Here is a 17,930-nt window from a genome sequence, read left to right on the forward strand (position 1 = left end):
GATCGGTAACATCCCCTACCGTCAATCTGTTTCTGCATACCGAAGGCAACTCCACTGGCTCCCTGTGGCCAGCCGCATTCAGTTTAAGGTCCTCACCCTCACCTATCGAGCCGTCAACAACTTTGGTCCTACTTACCTGAAAAATCGGGTCTCGATATCCTGCTCCACCAGATCATTGAGATCCAATGACCTCCGCCTCCTCATCTCGCCCCGCTTCAGACTTTCCAGAACCGGTGGCAGAGGTTTCGGTGTCATTGCTGCCAGACTTTGGAACTCCCTTCCTCTTGAGCTGAGGTTTTGCCCCTCTGAAACTATCTTCCGAGCCAAGCTCAAAACCTGGCTCTTCTCCGGACTCTAACTTCCCTGCACCTTCCTTTTTTTTTCCCCGCCTCCACTCAGTAACTCCTGGATTTCAGCGCCGGGACACCCCTTCGGGGGTAGCTGCGCGCTTTACAAACTCCATAAAATAAATAAAATAAATAATACATGCAAATCAGTCTGTCCCTGGCCCAATGCATCATGGGAACAGGGCAGACCAAACTACCAAGCCAATTCTTTTACTGGAAAGGAAACAAGCTTCCGGGGACTGGTTTCTGGCATTACAGCCGTCTTCGGCCCGGCTTGCTTGAATCCTGATGGTGCAGTGAGCAAGGGACTCACATCTGAGCATACCCTTCCACGCTTGTGGTGGACAAAACGATTCAGAAAAGGGGGGTGGTGATGGACAGAGCATCTGAATTAAACGGAATACTCGTACCCAGTCAACAGATCAGGGCTTGATCCATCACCGTTTTTTAGCTCACTGCACCATCCCAGCTCAGAACCTGGCTATATGCAAATCAGTCTGCCCCTGGCCCAGTGCATCATGGGAACAGGGCAGACCAAACTACCAAGCCAAGTCTTTAACTGGAAAGGAAACAAGCTTCCTGGGACTGGTTTCTGGCATTACAGCCGTCTTCGGCCCGGCTTGCTTGAATCCTGATGGTGCAGTGAGCAAGGGACTCACATCTGAGCATACTCTTCCACGCTTGTGGTGGAGAAAACGATTCAGAAAAGGGGGTGGTGATGGACAGAGCATCTGAATTAAACAGAATACTCGTACCCAGGGCTTGATCCATCACCGTTTTTTAGCTCACTGCACCATCCCAGCTCAGAACCTGGCTACATCCCCGGAAGCTTGTTTCCTTCCCAGTAAAAGAATTGGCTTGGTAGTTTGGTCTGCCCTGTTCCCATGATGCACTGGGCCAGGGACAGACTAATTTGCATGAAGCCAGGTTCTGAGCTGGGATGGTGCAGTGAGCTAAAAAACGGTGATGGATCAAGCCCTGATTTGTTGACTGGGTACTAGTGTTCTGCTTAATTCAGATACTCTGTCCATCACCACCCCCTTTCTGAATCGTTTTGTCCACCATAAACGTGGAAGGGTATGCTCAGACATGTGTCCCTTGCTCATTGCACCATCAGGATTCAAGCAAGCCAGGCAGAAGATGGCTGTAATGCCAGAAACCAGTCCCCAGTAGCTTGTTTCCTTCCCAGTAAAAGAATTGGCTTGGTAGTTTGGTCTGCCCTGTTCCCATGATGCACTGGGCCAGGGACAGACTAATTTGCATGTAGCCAGGTTCTGAGCTGGGATGGTGCAGTGATCTAAAAAACGGTGATGGATCAAGCCCTGATCTGTTGACTGGGTACGTGTGTTCTGCTTAATTCAGATACTCTGTCCAACACCACCCCCTTTTCTGAATCGTTTTGTCCACCATAAGCGTGGAAGGGTATGCTCAGACATGAGTCCCTTGCTCATTGCACCATCAGGATTCAAGCAAGCCGGGCCGAAGACGGCTGTAATGCCAGAAACTGGTCCCCGGAAGCTTGTTTCCTTCCCAGCAAAAGAATTGGCTTGGTAGTTTGGTCTGCCCTGTTCCCATGATGCACTGGGCCAGGGACAGACTAATTTGCATGTAGCCAGGTTCTGAGCTGGGATGATGCAGTGAGCTAAAAAACGGTGATGGATCAAGCCCTGATCTGTTGACTGGGTACGAGTGTTCTGCTTAATTCAGATACTCTGTCCATCACCACCCCCTTTTCTGAATCGTTTTGTCCACTATAAGCGTGGAAGGGTATGCTCAGACATGAGTCCCTTGCTCATTGCATCGTCAGGATTCAAGCAATGCAGGCCGAAGACGGCTGTAATGCCAGAAACCGGTCCCCAGAAGCTTGTTTCCTTCCCAGTAAAATAATTGGCTTGGTAGTTTGGTCTGCCCTGTTCCCATGAGGCACTGGGCCAGGGACAGACTAATTTGCATGTAGCCAGGTTCTGAGCTGGGATGGTGCAGTGAGCTAAAAAACGGTAATGGATCAAGCCCTGATCTGTTGACTGGGTACGAGTGTTCTGCTTAATTCAGATACTCTGTCCATCACCACCCCCTTTTCTGAATCGTTTTGTCCACAAGCATGGAAGGGTATGCTCAGACATGAGTCCCTTGCTCATTGCACCATCAGGATTCAAGCAAGCCGGGCCGAAGACGGCTGTAATGCCAGAAACCGGTCCCCGGAAGCTTGTTTCCTTCCCAGTAAAAGAATTGGCTTGGTAGTTTGGTCTGCCCTGTTTCCATGATTAGGCATGAGCGGATTTTGCGGATTGGCAATCCGCGAATTTGCGGATTTGCGAATTTGTGGATTGCGAAAATCCGCAAAATCCGCGAACCCGCGCGGATTTTTTTTTTATGTTCGCACGGGTTTCTGCAAGTTCGCGGGGGTTTTGTACAATTTCGCAAATTGCGAAATTGTACAAAACGCGTGCGAACTTGCAGAAACCTGTGCGTACACAATGTACCCAGTAGGGTATGTGCCTCTTGTGTGAATAAAAGGTCAGAGAAAGATCAGTTCAGCAGATGAAGAGAAAGAAGCTCCTGTCCACAGGAACAGCACGGGTATTGCGCTCGTGAAAGTCAAGGATGCAAAGCCTATCCAACATCACAGTTGATTTTCCACGGTAGATTTGGGAAGAAGGCACACCTGTCCAGCCTCGACGACGCTCACAATTGTTTTTGGGCTAATGAATGAGTCACTGAATTTGAGCATCAACTAGTTCGAGCGACCATGTGTGTGTTAATATGCAATCGCCCCGAAGGGCGCAGGGGTCCCTTGAGTGAGCTGCAGACCTGTGCCCAGCCATGCAACTATTTTACAATGGCGCCAGCAAGCTGCCAGCGCCGTTGTAAAATAGTTACAAAGTTAGCTTGCACAGGAAGCACTTAGATAAAATAAAGCAGCACCTGCTTCGTTTTATCTAGTGGTTCCTGTGCAAGCTAACTTTGTAACTATTTTACAACGGCGCTGGCAGCTTGCTGGCGCCATTGTAAAATAGTTGCATGAGTGGGGGTTCAACTTTTGAACCCGTTACGTTCGCGGATTTTTTTTTCCGGATTTTGCGGGAAATCCGCAAAATTTGCGGATTGCAAATTTCCCAAAAATCCGCAAAATCCGCGAGCGTAACGGATTTCCCGCTCACACCTACCCATGATGCATGGGGCCAGGGACAGAATAATTTGCATGTAGCCAGGTTCTGAGCTGGGATGGTGCAGTGAGCTAAAAAACGGTGATGGATCAAGCCCTGATCTGTTGACTTGGTACGAGTGTTCTGCTTAATTCAGATACTCTGTCCATCACCACCCCTTTTTCTGAATCGTTTTGTCCACCATAAGCGTAGAAGGGTATGCTCAGACATGAGTCCCTTGCTCATTGCACCATCAGGATTCAAGCAAGCCGGGCCGAAGACGGCTGTAATGCCAGAAACCGGTCCCCGGAAGCTTGTTTCCTTCCCAGCAAAACAATTGGCTTGGTAGTTTGGTCTGCCCTGTTCCCATGATGCACTGGGCCAGGGACAGACTAATTTGCATGTAGCCTGGTTCTGAGCTGGGATGATGCAGTGAGCTAAAAAACGGTGATGGATCAAGCCCTGATCTGTTGACTGGGTACGAGTGTTCTGCCTAATTCAGATACTCTGTCCATCACCACCCCCTTTTCTGAATCGTTTTGTCCACTATAAGCGTGGAAGGGTATGCTCAGACATGAGTCCCTTGCTCATTACACCATCAGGATTCAAGCAAGGCAGGCCGAAGACGGCTGTAATGCCAGAAACCGGTCCCCGGAAGCTTGTTTCCTTCCCAGTAAAAGAATTGGCCTGGTAGTTTGGTCTGCCCTGTTCCCATGATGCACTGGGCCAGGGACAGACTAATTTGCATGTAGCCAGGTTCTGAGCTGGGATGGTGCAGTGAGCTAAAAAATGGTGATGGGTCAAGCCCTGATCTGTTGACTGGGTACGAGTGTTCTGCTTAATTCAGACACTCTGTCCATCACCACCCTCTTTTCTGAATCGTTTTGTCCACAAGCATGGAAGGGTATGCTCAGACACGAGTCCCTTGCTCATTGCACCATCAGGATTCAAGCAAGCCGGGCCGAAGACGGCTGTAATGCCAGAAACCGGTCCCCGGAAGTTTGTTTCCTTCCCAGTAAAAGAATTGGCTTGGTAGTTTGGTCTGCCCTGTTCCCATGATGCACTGGGCCAGGGACAGACTAAATTGCATGTAGCCAGGTTCTGAGCTGGGATGGTGCAGTGAGCTAAAAAACGGTGATGGATAAAGCCCTGATCTGTTGACTGGGTGCGAATGTTCTGCTTAATTCAGATACTCTGTTCATCACCACCCCTTTTACTGAATCGTTTTGTCCACCATCACCGTGTAAGGGTATGCTCAGACATGAGTCCCTTGCTCATTGCACCCTCAGGATTCAAGGATGCCGGGCCGAAGACGGCTGAAATGCCAGAAACCGGTCCCCGGAAGCTTGTTTCCTTCCCAGTAAAAGAATTGGCTTGGTAGTTTGGTCTGCCCTGTTCCCATGATGCACTGGGCCAGGGACAGACTAATTTGCATGTAGCCAGGTTCTGAGCTGGGATGGTGCAGTGAGCTAAAAAATGGTGATGGATCAAGCCCTGATCTGTTGACTGGGTACAAGTGTTCTGCTTAATTCAGATACTCTGTCCATCACCACCCCCTTTTCTGAATAGTTTTGTCCACCATAAGAGTGGAAGGGTATGCTCAGACATGAGTCCCTTGCTCATTGCACCATCAGGATTCATGCAAGCCGGGCCGAAGACGGCTGTAATGCCAGAAACCGGTCCCCGGAAGCTTGTTTCCTTCCCAGTAAAAGAATTGGCTTGGTAGTTAGGTCTGCCCTGTTCCCATGATGCACTGGGCCAGGGACAGACTAATTTGCATGTAGCCAGGTTCTGAGCTGGGATGGTGCAGTGAGCTAAAAAACGGTGATGGATCAAGCCCTGATCTGTTGACTGGGTACGAGTGTTCTGCTTAATTCAGATACTCTGTCCATCACCACCCCCTTTTCTGAATTGTTTTGTCCACCATAAGCGTGGAAGGGTATGCTCAGACATGAGTCCCTTGCTCATTGCACCATCAGGATTCAAGCAAGCCGGGCCGAAGACGGCTGTAATGCCAGAAACCGGTCCCCGGAAGCTTGTTTCCTTCCCAGTAAAAGAATTGGCTTGGTAGTTTGGTCTGCCCTGTTCCCATGATGCACTGGGCCAGGGACAGACTAATTTGCATGTAGCCATGTTCTGAGCTGGGATGGTGCAGTGAGCTAAAAAACGGTGATGGATCAAGCCCTGATCTGTTGACTGGGTACGAGTGTTCTGCTTAATTCAGATACTCTGTCCATCACCACCCCCTTTTCTGAATCGTTCTGTCCACCATAAGCGTGTAAGGGTATGCTCAGACATGAGTCCCTTGCTCATTGCACCATCAGGATTCAAGCAAGCCGGGCCTAAGACGGCTGTAATGCCAGAAACCGGTCCCCGGAAGTTTGTTTCCTTCCCAGTAAAAGAATTGGCTTGGTAGTTTGGTCTGCCCTGTTCCCATGATGCACTGGGCCAGGGACAGACTAATTTGCATGTAGCCAGGTTCTGAGCTGGGATGATGCAGTGAGCTAAAAAACGGTGATGGATCAAGCCCTGATCTGTTGACTGGGTACGAGTGTTCTGCTTAATTCAGATACTCTGTCCATCACCACCCCCTTTTCTGAATCGTTTTGTCCACTATAAGCGTGGAAGGGTATGCTCATACATGAGTCCCTTGCTCATTGCATCGTCAGGATTCAAGCAAGGCAGGCCGAAGACGGCTGTAATGCCAGAAACCGGTCCCCAGAAGCTTGTTTCCTTCCCAGTAAAAGAATTGGCTTGGTAGTTTGGTCTGCCCTGTTCCCATGAGGCACTGGGCCTGGGACAGACTAATTTGCATGTAGCCAGGTTCTGAGCTGGGATGGTGCAGTGAGCTAAAAAACGGTAATGGATCAAGCCCTGATCTGTTGACTGGGTACGAGTGTTCTGCTTAATTCAGATACTCTGTCCATCACCACCCCCTTTTCTGAATCGTTTTGTCCACAAGCATGGAAGGGTATGCTCAGACATGAGTCCCTTGCTCATTGCACCATCAGGATTCAAGCAAGCCGGGCCGAAGACGGCTGTAATGCCAGAAACCGGTCCCCGGAAGCTTGTTTCCTTCCCAGTAAAAGAATTGGCTTGGTAGTTTGGTCTGCCCTGTTCCCATGATTAGGCATGAGCGGATTTTGCGGATTGGCAATCCGCGAATTTGTGGATTTGCGAATTTGTGGATTGCAAAAATCCGCAAAATCCGCAAAATCTGCGAATCCGCGCGGATTTTTTTTTTATGTTCGCACGGGTTTCTGCAAGTTCGCGAGGGTTTTGTACAATTTCGCAAATTGCGAAATTGTACAAAACCCGTGCGAACTTGCAGAAACCCGTGCGAACACAATGTACCCAGTAGGGTATGTGCCTCTTGTGTGAATAAAAGGTCAGAGAAAGATCAGTTCAGCAGATGAAGAGAAAGAAGCTCCTGTTCACAGGAACAGCACGGGTATTGCGCTCGTGAAAGTCAAGGATGCAAAGCCTATCCAGCATCACAGCTGATTTTCCACGGTAGATTTGGGAAGAAGGCACACCTGTCCAGCCTCGACGACGCTCACAATTGTTTTTGGGCTAATGAATGAGTCACTGAATTTGAGCATCAACTAGTTCGAGCGACCATGTGTGTGTTAATATGCAATCGCCCCGAAGGGCGCAGGGGTCCCTTGAGTGAGCTGCAGACCTGTGCCCAGCCATGCAACTATTTTACAATGGCGCCAGCAAGCTGCCAGCGCCGTTGTAAAATAGTTACAAAGTTAGCTTGCACAGGAAGCACTTAGATAAAATAAAGCAGCACCTACTTCGTTTTATCTAGTGGTTCCTGTGCAAGCTAACTTTGTAACTATTTTACAACGGCGCTGGCAGCTTGCTGGCGCCATTGTAAAATAGTTGCATGAGTGGGGGTTCAACTTTTGAACCCGTTATGTTCGCGGATTTTTTTTTCCGGATTTTGCGGGAAATCCGCAAAATTTGCGGATTGCGAATTTCCCAAAAATCCGCAAAATCCGCGAGCGTAACGGATTTCCCGCTCACACCTACCCATGATGCACTGGGCCAGCGACAGAATAATTTGCATGTAGCCAGGTTCTGAGCTGGGATGGTGCAGTGAGCTAAAAAACGGTGATGGATCAAGCCCTGATCTGTTGACTTGGTACGAGTGTTCTGCTTAATTCAGATACTCTGTCCATCACCACCCCTTTTTCTGAATCGTTTTGTCCACCATAAGCGTAGAAGGGTATGCTCAGACATGAGTCCCTTGCTCATTGCACCATCAGGATTCAAGCAAGCCGGGCCGAAGACGGCTGTAATGCCAGAAACCGGTCCCCGGAAGCTTGTTTCCTTCCCAGCAAAAGAATTGGCTTGGTAGTTTGGTCTGCCCTGTTCCCATGATGCACTGGGCCAGGGACAGACTAATTTGCATGTAGCCTGGTTCTGAGCTGGGATGATGCAGTGAGCTAAAAAACGGTGATGGATCAAGCCCTGATCTGTTGACTGGGTACGAGTGTTCTGCTTAATTCAGATACTCTGTCCATCACCACCCCCTTTTCTGAATCGTTTTGTCCACTATAAGCGTGGAAGGGTATGCTCAGACATGAGTCCCTTGTTCATTACACCATCAGGATTCAAGCAAGGCAGGCCGAAGACGGCTGTAATGCCAGAAACCGGTCCCCGGAAGCTTGTTTCCTTCCCAGTAAAAGAATTGGCCTGGTAGTTTGGTCTGCCCTGTTCCCATGATGCACTGGGCCAGGGACAGACTAATTTGCATGTAGCCAGGTTCTGAGCTGGGATGGTGCAGTGAGCTAAAAAATGGTGATGGATCAAGCCCTGATCTGTTGACTGGGTAGGAGTGTTCTGCTTAATTCAGACACTCTGTCCATCACCACCCTCTTTTCTGAATCGTTTTGTCCACAAGCATGGAAGGGTATGCTCAGACACGAGTCCCTTGCTCATTGCACCATCAGGATTCAAGCAAGCCGGGCCGAAGACGGCTGTAATGCCAGAAACCGGTCCCCGGAAGCTTGTTTCCTTCCCAGTAAAAGAATTGGCTTGGTAGTTTGGTCTGCCCTGTTCCCATGATGCACTGGGCCAGGGACAGACTAAATTGCATGTAGCCAGGTTCTGAGCTGGGATGGTGCAGTGAGCTAAAAAACGGTGATGGATAAAGCCCTGATCTGTTGACTGGGTACGAGTGTTCTGCTTAATTCAGATACTCTGTCCATCACCACCCCTTTTACTGAATCGTTTTGTCCACCATCACCGTGTAAGGGTATGCTCAGACATGAGTCCCTTGCTCATTGCATCGTCAGGATTCAAGCAAGGCAGGCCGAAGACGGCTGTAATGCCAGAAACCGGTCCCCAGAAGCTTGTTTCCTTCCCAGTAAAAGAATTGGCTTGGTAGTTTGGTCTGCCCTGTTCCCATGAGGCACTGGGCCAGGGACAGACTAATTTGCATGTAGCCAGGTTCTGAGCTGGGATGGTGCAGTGAGCTAAAAAACGGTAATGGATCAAGCCCTGATCTGTTGACTGGGTACGAGTGTTCTGCTTAATTCAGATACTCTGTCCATCACCACCCCCTTTTCTGAATCGTTTTGTCCACAAGCATGGAAGGGTATGCTCAGACATGAGTCCCTTGCTCATTGCACCATCAGGATTCAAGCAAGCCGGGCCGAAGACGGCTGTAATGCCAGAAACCGGTCCCCGGAAGCTTGTTTCCTTCCCAGTAAAAGAATTGGCTTGGTAGTTTGGTCTGCCCTGTTCCCATGATTAGGCATGAGCGGATTTTGCGGATTGGCAATCCGCGAATTTGCGGATTTGCGAATTTGTGGATTGCAAAAATCCCCAAAATCCGCAAAATCTGCGAATCCGCGCGGATTTTTTTTTTATGTTCGCACGGGTTTCTGCAAGTTCGCGAGGGTTTTGTACAATTTCGCAAATTGCGAAATTGTACAAAACGCGTGCGAACTTGCAGAAACCCGTGCGAACACAATGTACCCAGTAGGGTATGTGCCTCTTGTGTGAATAAAAGGTCAGAGAAAGATCAGTTCAGCAGATGAAGAGAAAGAAGCTCCTGTTCACAGGAACAGCACGGGTATTGCGCTCGTGAAAGTCAAGGATGCAAAGCCTATCCAGCATCACAGCTGATTTTCCACGGTAGATTTGGGAAGAAGGCACACCTGTCCAGCCTCGACGACGCTCACAATTGTTTTTGGGCTAATGAATGAGTCACTGAATTTGAGCATCAACTAGTTCGAGCGACCATGTGTGTGTTAATATGCAATCGCCCCGAAGGGCGCAGGGGTCCCTTGAGTGAGCTGCAGACCTGTGCCCAGCCATGCAACTATTTTACAATGGCGCCAGCAAGCTGCCAGCGCCGTTGTAAAATAGTTACAAAGTTAGCTTGCACAGGAAGCACTTAGATAAAATAAAGCAGCACCTGCTTCGTTTTATCTAGTGGTTCCTGTGCAAGCTAACTTTGTAACTATTTTACAACGGCGTTGGCAGCTTGCTGGCGCCATTGTAAAATAGTTGCATGAGTGGGGGTTCAACTTTTGAACCCGTTACGTTCGCGGATTTTTTTTTCCGGATTTTGCGGGAAATCCGCAAAATTTGCGGATTGCGAATTTCCCAAAAATCCGCAAAATCCGCGAGCGTAACGGATTTCCCGCTCACACCTACCCATGATGCACTGGGCCAGCGACAGAATAATTTGCATGTAGCCAGGTTCTGAGCTGGGATGGTGCAGTGAGCTAAAAAACGGTGATGGATCAAGCCCTGATCTGTTGACTTGGTACGAGTGTTCTGCTTAATTCAGATACTCTGTCCATCACCACCCCTTTTTCTGAATCGTTTTGTCCACCATAAGCGTAGAAGGGTATGCTCAGACATGAGTCCCTTGCTCATTGCACCATCAGGATTCAAGCAAGCCGGGCCGAAGACGGCTGTAATGCCAGAAACCGGTCCCCGGAAGCTTGTTTCCTTCCCAGCAAAAGAATTGGCTTGGTAGTTTGGTCTGCCCTGTTCCCATGATGCACTGGGCCAGGGACAGACTAATTTGCATGTAGCCTGGTTCTGAGCTGGGATGATGCAGTGAGCTAAAAAACGGTGATGGATCAAGCCCTGATCTGTTGACTGGGTACGAGTGTTCTGCTTAATTCAGATACTCTGTCCATCACCACCCCCTTTTCTGAATCGTTTTGTCCACTATAAGCGTGGAAGGGTATGCTCAGACATGAGTCCCTTGCTCATTACACCATCAGGATTCAAGCAAGGCAGGCCGAAGACGGCTGTAATGCCAGAAACCGGTCCCCGGAAGCTTGTTTCCTTCCCAGTAAAAGAATTGGCCTGGTAGTTTGGTCTGCCCTGTTCCCATGATGCACTGGGCCAGGGACAGACTAATTTGCATGTAGCCAGGTTCTGAGCTGGGATGGTGCAGTGAGCTAAAAAATGGTGATGGATCAAGCCCTGATCTGTTGACTGGGTAGGAGTGTTCTGCTTAATTCAGACACTCTGTCCATCACCACCCTCTTTTCTGAATCGTTTTGTCCACAAGCATGGAAGGGTATGCTCAGACACGAGTCCCTTGCTCATTGCACCATCAGGATTCAAGCAAGCCGGGCCGAAGACGGCTGCAATGCCAGAAACCGGTCCCCGGAAGCTTGTTTCCTTCCCAGTAAAAGACTTGGCTTGGTAGTTTGGTCTGCCCTGTTCCCATGATGCACTGGGCCAGGGACAGACTAAATTGCATGTAGCCAGGTTCTGAGCTGGGATGGTGCAGTGAGCTAAAAAACGGTGATGGATAAAGCCCTGATCTGTTGACTGGGTACGAGTGTTCTGCTTAATTCAGATACTCTGTCCATCACCACCCCTTTTACTGAATCGTTTTGTCCACCATCACCGTGTAAGGGTATGCTCAGACATGAGTCCCTTGCTCATTGCACCCTCAGGATTCAAGGATGCCGGGCCGAAGACGGCTGAAATGCCAGAAACCGGTCCCCGGAAGCTTGTTTCCTTCCCAGTAAAAGAATTGGCTTGGTAGTTTGGTCTGCCCTGTTCCCATGATGCACTGGGCCAGGGACAGACTAATTTGCATGTAGCCAGGTTCTGAGCTGGGATGGTGCAGTGAGCTAAAAAATGGTGATGGATCAAGCCCTGATCTGTTGACTGGGTACGAGTGTTCTGCTTAATTCAGATACTCTGTCCATCACCACCCCATTTTCTGAATCGTTTTGTCCACCATAAGAGTGGAAGGGTATGCTCAGACATGAGTCCCTTGCTCATTGCACCATCAGGATTCAAGCAAGCCGGGCCGAAGACGGCTGTAATGCCAGAAACCGGTCCCCGGAAGCTTTTTTCCTTCCCAGTAAAAGAATTGGCTTGGTAGTTAGGTCTGCCCTGTTCCCATGATGCACTGGGCCAGGGACAGACTAATTTGCATGTAGCCAGGTTCTGAGCTGGGATGGTGCAGTGAGCTAAAAAACGGTGATGGATCAAGCCCTGATCTGTTGACTGGGTACGAGTGTTCTGCTTAATTCAGATACTCTGTCCATCACCACCCCCTTTTCTGAATCGTTTTGTCCACCATAAGCGTAGAAGGGTATGCTCAGACATGAGTCCCTTGCTCATTGCACCATCAGGATTCAAGCAAGCCGGGCCGAAGACGGCTGTAATGCCAGAAACCGGTCCCCGGAAGCTTGTTTCCTTCCCAGCAAAAGAATTGGCTTGGTAGTTTGGTCTGCCCTGTTCCCATGATGCACTGGGCCAGGGACAGACTAATTTGCATGTAGCCTGGTTCTGAGCTGGGATGATGCAGTGAGCTAAAAAACGGTGATGGATCAAGCCCTGATCTGTTGACTGGGTACGAGTGTTCTGCTTAATTCAGATACTTTGTCCATCACCACCCCCTTTTCTGAATCGTTTTGTCCACTATAAGCGTGGAAGGGTATGCTCAGACATGAGTCCCTTGCTCATTACACCATCAGGATTCAAGCAAGGCAGGCCGAAGACGGCTGTAATGCCAGAAACCGGTCCCCGGAAGCTTGTTTCCTTCCCAGTAAAAGAATTGGCCTGGTAGTTTGGTCTGCCCTGTTCCCATGATGCACTGGGCCAGGGACAGACTAATTTGCATGTAGCCAGGTTCTGAGCTGGGATGGTGCAGTGAGCTAAAAAATGGTGATGGATCAAGCCCTGATCTGTTGACTGGGTAGGAGTGTTCTGCTTAATTCAGACACTCTGTCCATCACCACCCTCTTTTCTGAATCGTTTTGTCCACAAGCATGGAAGGGTATGCTCAGACACGAGTCCCTTGCTCATTGCACCATCAGGATTCAAGCAAGCCGGGCCGAAGACGGCTGTAATGCCAGAAACCGGTCCCCGGAAGCTTGTTTCCTTCCCAGTAAAAGAATTGGCTTGGTAGTTTGGTCTGCCCTGTTCCCATGATGCACTGGGCCAGGGACAGACTAAATTGCATGTAGCCAGGTTCTGAGCTGGGATGGTGCAGTGAGCTAAAAAACGGTGATGGATAAAGCCCTGATCTGTTGACTGGGTACGAGTGTTCTGCTTAATTCAGATACTCTGTCCATCACCACCCCTTTTACTGAATCGTTTTGTCCACCATCACCGTGTAAGGGTATGCTCAGACATGAGTCCCTTGCTCATTGCACCCTCAGGATTCAAGGATGCCGGGCCGAAGACGGCTGAAATGCCAGAAACCGGTCCCCGGAAGCTTGTTTCCTTCCCAGTATAAGAATTGGCTTGGTAGTTTGGTCTGCCCTGTTCCCATGATGCACTGGGCCAGGGACAGACTAATTTGCATGTAGCCAGGTTCTGAGCTGGGATGGTGCAGTGAGCTAAAAAATGGTGATGGATCAAGCCCTGATCTGTTGACTGGGTACGAGTGTTCTGCTTAATTCAGATACTCTGTCCATCACCACCCCCTTTTCTGAATCGTTTTGTCCACCATAAGAGTGGAAGGGTATGCTCAGACATGAGTCCCTTGCTCATTGCACCATCAGGATTCAAGCAAGCCGGGCCGAAGACGGCTGTAATGCCAGAAACCGGTCCCCGGAAGCTTGTTTCCTTCCCAGTAAAAGAATTGGCTTGGTAGTTAGGTCTGCCCTGTTCCCATGATGCACTGGGCCAGGGACAGACTAATTTGCATGTAGCCAGGTTCTGAGCTGGGATGGTGCAGTGAGCTAAAAAACGGTGATGGATCAAGCCCTGATCTGTTGACTGGGTACGAGTGTTCTGCTTAATTCAGATACTCTGTCCATCACCACCCCCTTTTCTGAATTGTTTTGTCCACCATAAGCGTGGAAGGGTATGCTCAGACATGAGTCCCTTGCTCATTGCACGATCAGGATTCAAGCAAGCCGGGCCAAAGACGGCTGTAATGCCAGAAACCGGTCCCCGGAAGCTTGTTTCCCTTCCAGTAAAAGAATTGGCTTGGTAGTTTGGTCTGCCCTGTTCCCATGATGCACTGGGCCAGGGACAGACTAATTTGCATGTAGCCATGTTCTGAGCTTGGATGGTGCATTGAGCTAAAAAACGGTGATGGATCAAGCCCTGATCTGTTGACTGGGTACGAGTGTTCTGCTTAATTCAGATACTCTGTCCATCACCACCCCCTTTTCTGAATCGTTCTGTCCACCATAAGCGTGTAAGGGTATGCTCAGACATGAGTCCCTTGCTCATTGCACCATCAGGATTCAAGCAAGCCGGGCCTAAGACGGCTGTAATGCCAGAAACCGGTCCCCGGAAGTTTGTTTCCTTCCCAGTAAAAGAATTGGCTTGGTAGTTTAGTCTGCCCTGTTCCCATGATGCACTGGGCCAGGGACAGACTAATCTGCATGTAGCCAGGTTCTGAGCTGGGATGGTGCAGTGAGCTAAAAAACAGTGATGGATCAAGCCCTGATCTGTTGACTGGGTATGAGTGTTCTGCTTAATTCAGATACTCTGTCCATCACCACCCCCTTTTATGAATCGTTTTGTCCACCATAAGCGTGGAAGGGTATGCTCAGACATGAGTCCCTTGCTCATTGCACCATCAGGATTCAAGCAAGCCGGGACGAAGACGGCTGTAATGCCAGAAACCGGTCCCCGGAAGCTTGTTTCCTTCCCAGCAAAAGAATTGGCTTGGTAGTTTGGTCTGCCCTGTTCCCATGATGCACTGGGCCAGGGACAGACTAATTTGCATGTAGCCAGGTTCTGAGCTGGGATGATGCAGTGAGCTAAAAAACGGTGATGGATCAAGCCCTGATCTGTTGACTGGGTACGAGTGTTCTGCTTAATTCAGATACTCTGTCCATCACCACCCCCTTTTCTGAATCGTTTTGTCCACTATAAGCGTGGAAGGGTATGCTCAGACATGAGTCCCTTACTCATTGCACCATCAGGATTCAAGCAATGCAGGCCAAAGACGGCTGTAATGCCAGAAACCGGTCCCCGGAAGCTTGTTTCCTTCCCAGTAAAAGAATTGGCTTGGTAGTTTGGTCTGCCCTGCTCCCATGATGCACTGGGCCAGGGACAGAATAATTTGCATGTAGCCAGGTTCTGAGCTGGGATGGTGCAGTGAGCTAAAAAACGGTGATGGATCAAGCCCCGATCTGTTGACTGGGTACGAGTGTTCTGCTTAATTCAGATACTCTGTCCATCACCACCCCCTTTTCTGAATCGTTTTGTCCACCATAAGCGTTGAAGGGTATGCTCAGACATGAGTCCCTTGCTCATTGCACCATCAGGATTCAAGCAAGCCGGGCCGAAGACGGCTGTAATGCCAGAAACCGGTCCCCGGAAGTTTGTTTCCTTCCCAGTAAAAGAATTGGCTTGGTAATTTGGTCTGCCCTGTTCCCATGATGCACTGGGCCAGGGACAGACTAATTTGCATGTAGCCATGTTCTGAGCTGGGATGGTGTAGTGAGCTAAAAAACGGTGATGGATCAAGCCCTGATCTGTTGACTGGGTACAAGTGTTCTGCTTAATTCAGATACTCTGTCCATCACCACCCCTTTTTCTGAATCGTTTTGTCCACCATAAGCATGGATGGGTATGCTCATTGCTCATTGCACCATCAGGATTCAAGCAAGCCGGGCCGAAGACGGCTGTAATGCCAGAAACCGGTCCCCGGAAGCTTGTTTCCTTCCCAGTAAAAGAATTGGCTTGGTAGTTTGGTCTGCCCTGTTCCCATGATGCACTGGGCCAGGGACAGACTAATTTGCATGTAGCCATGTTCTGAGCTGGGATGGTGCAGTGAGCTAAAAAACGGTGATGGATCAAGCCCTGATCTGTTGACTGGGTACGAGTGTTCTGCTTAATTCAGATACTCTGTCCATCACCACCCCCTTTTCTGAATCGTTTTGTCCACTATAAGCGTGGAAGGGTATGCTCAGACATGAGTCCCTTACTCATTGCACCATCAGGATTCAAGCAATGCAGGCCAAAGACGGCTGTAATGCCAGAAACCGGTCCCCGGAAGCTTGTTTCCTTCCCAGTAAAAGAATTGGCTTGGTAGTTTGGTCTGCCCTGTTCCCATGATGCACTGGGCCAGGGACAGAATAATTTGCATGTAGCCAGGTTCTGAGCTGGGATGGTGCAGTGAGCTAAAAAACGGTGATGGATCAAGCCCCGATCTGTTGACTGGGTACGAGTGTTCTGCTTAATTCAGATACTCTGTCCATCACCACCCCCTTTTCTGAATCGTTTTGTCCACCATAAGCGTTGAAGGGTATGCTCAGACATGAGTCCCTTGCTCATTGCACCATCAGGATTCAAGCAAGCCGGGCCGAAGACGGCTGTAATGCCAGAAACCGGTCCCCGGAAGTTTGTTTCCTTCCCAGTAAAAGAATTGGCTTGGTAATTTGGTCTGCCCTGTTCCCATGATGCACTGGGCCAGGGACAGACTAATTTGCATGTAGCCATGTTCTGAGCTGGGATGGTGTAGTGAGCTAAAAAACGGTGATGGATCAAGCCCTGATCTGTTGACTGGGTACAAGTGTTCTGCTTAATTCAGATACTCTGTCCATCACCACCCCTTTTTCTGAATCGTTGTGTCCACCATAAGCATGGATGGGTATGCTCATGGCTCATTGCACCATCAGGATTCAAGCAAGCCGGGCCGAAGACGGCTGTAATGCCAGAAACCGGTCCCCGGAAGCTTGTTTCCTTCCCAGTAAAAGAATTGGCTTGGTAGTTTGGTCTGCCCTGTTCCCATGATGCACTGGGCCAGGGACAGACTAATTTGCATGTAGCCATTTTCTGAGCTGGGATGGTGCAGTGAGCTAAAAAACGGTGATGGATCAAGCCCTGATCTGTTGACTGGGTAGGAGTGTTCTGCTTAATTCAGATACGCTGTCCATCACCGCCCCCTTTTCTGAATCGTTTTGCCCACCATAAGCGTGGGAGGGTATGCTCAGACATGAGTCCCTTGCTCATTGCACCATCAGGATTCAAGCAAGCCGGGCCGAAGACGGCTGAAATGCCAGAAACCGGTCCCAGGAAGCTTGTTTCCTTCCCAGTAAAAGAATTGGCTTGGTAGTTTGGTCTGCCCTGTTCCCATGATGCACTGGGCCATGGACAGACTAATTTGCATGTAGCCAGGTTCTGAGCTGGGATGGTGCAGTGAGCTAAAAAACGGTGATGGATCAAGCCCTGATCTGTTGACTGGGTATAAGTGTTCTGCTTAATTCAGATACTCTGTCCATCACCACCCCCTTTTCTGAATCGTTTTGTCCACCATAAGCGTGGAAGGGTATGCTCAGACATGAGTCCCTTGCTCATTGCACCATCAGGATTCAAGCAAGCCGGGCCGAAGACGGCAGTAATGCCAGAAACCGGTCCCCGGAAGCTTGTTTCCTTCCCAGTAAAAGAATTGGCTTGGTAGTTTGGTCTGCCCTGTTCCCATGATGCACTGGGCCAGGGACAGAATAATTTGCATGTAGCCATGTTCTGAGCTGGGATGGTGCAGTGAGCTAAAAAACGGTGATGGATCAAGCCCTGATCTGTTGACTGGGTAGGAGTGTTCTGCTTAATTCAGATACTCTGTCCATCACCGCCCCCTTTTCTGAATCGTTTTATCCACCATAAGCGTGGAAGGGTATGCTCAGACATGAGTCCCTTGCTCATTGCACCATCAGGATTCAAGCAAGCCGGGCCGAAGACGGCTGTAATGCCAGAAACCGGACCCCGGAAGCTTGTTTCCTTCCCAGTAAAAGAATTGGCTTGGTAGTTTGGTCTGCCCTGTTCCCATGATGCACTGGGCCAGGGACAGACTAATTTGCATGTAGCCAGGTTCTGAGCTGGGATGGTGCAGTGAGCTAAAAAACGGTGATGGATCAAGCCCTGATCTGTTGACTGGGTATGAGTGTTCTGCTTAATTTAGATACTCTGTCCATCACCACCGCCTTTTCTGAATCGTTTTGTCCACCATAAGCGTGGAAGGGTATGC

This window comes from Lissotriton vulgaris, chromosome 7 (assembly GCF_964263255.1).
Source record: "Lissotriton vulgaris chromosome 7, aLisVul1.2, whole genome shotgun sequence".
Lineage (NCBI taxonomy): Eukaryota > Metazoa > Chordata > Amphibia > Caudata > Salamandridae > Lissotriton > Lissotriton vulgaris.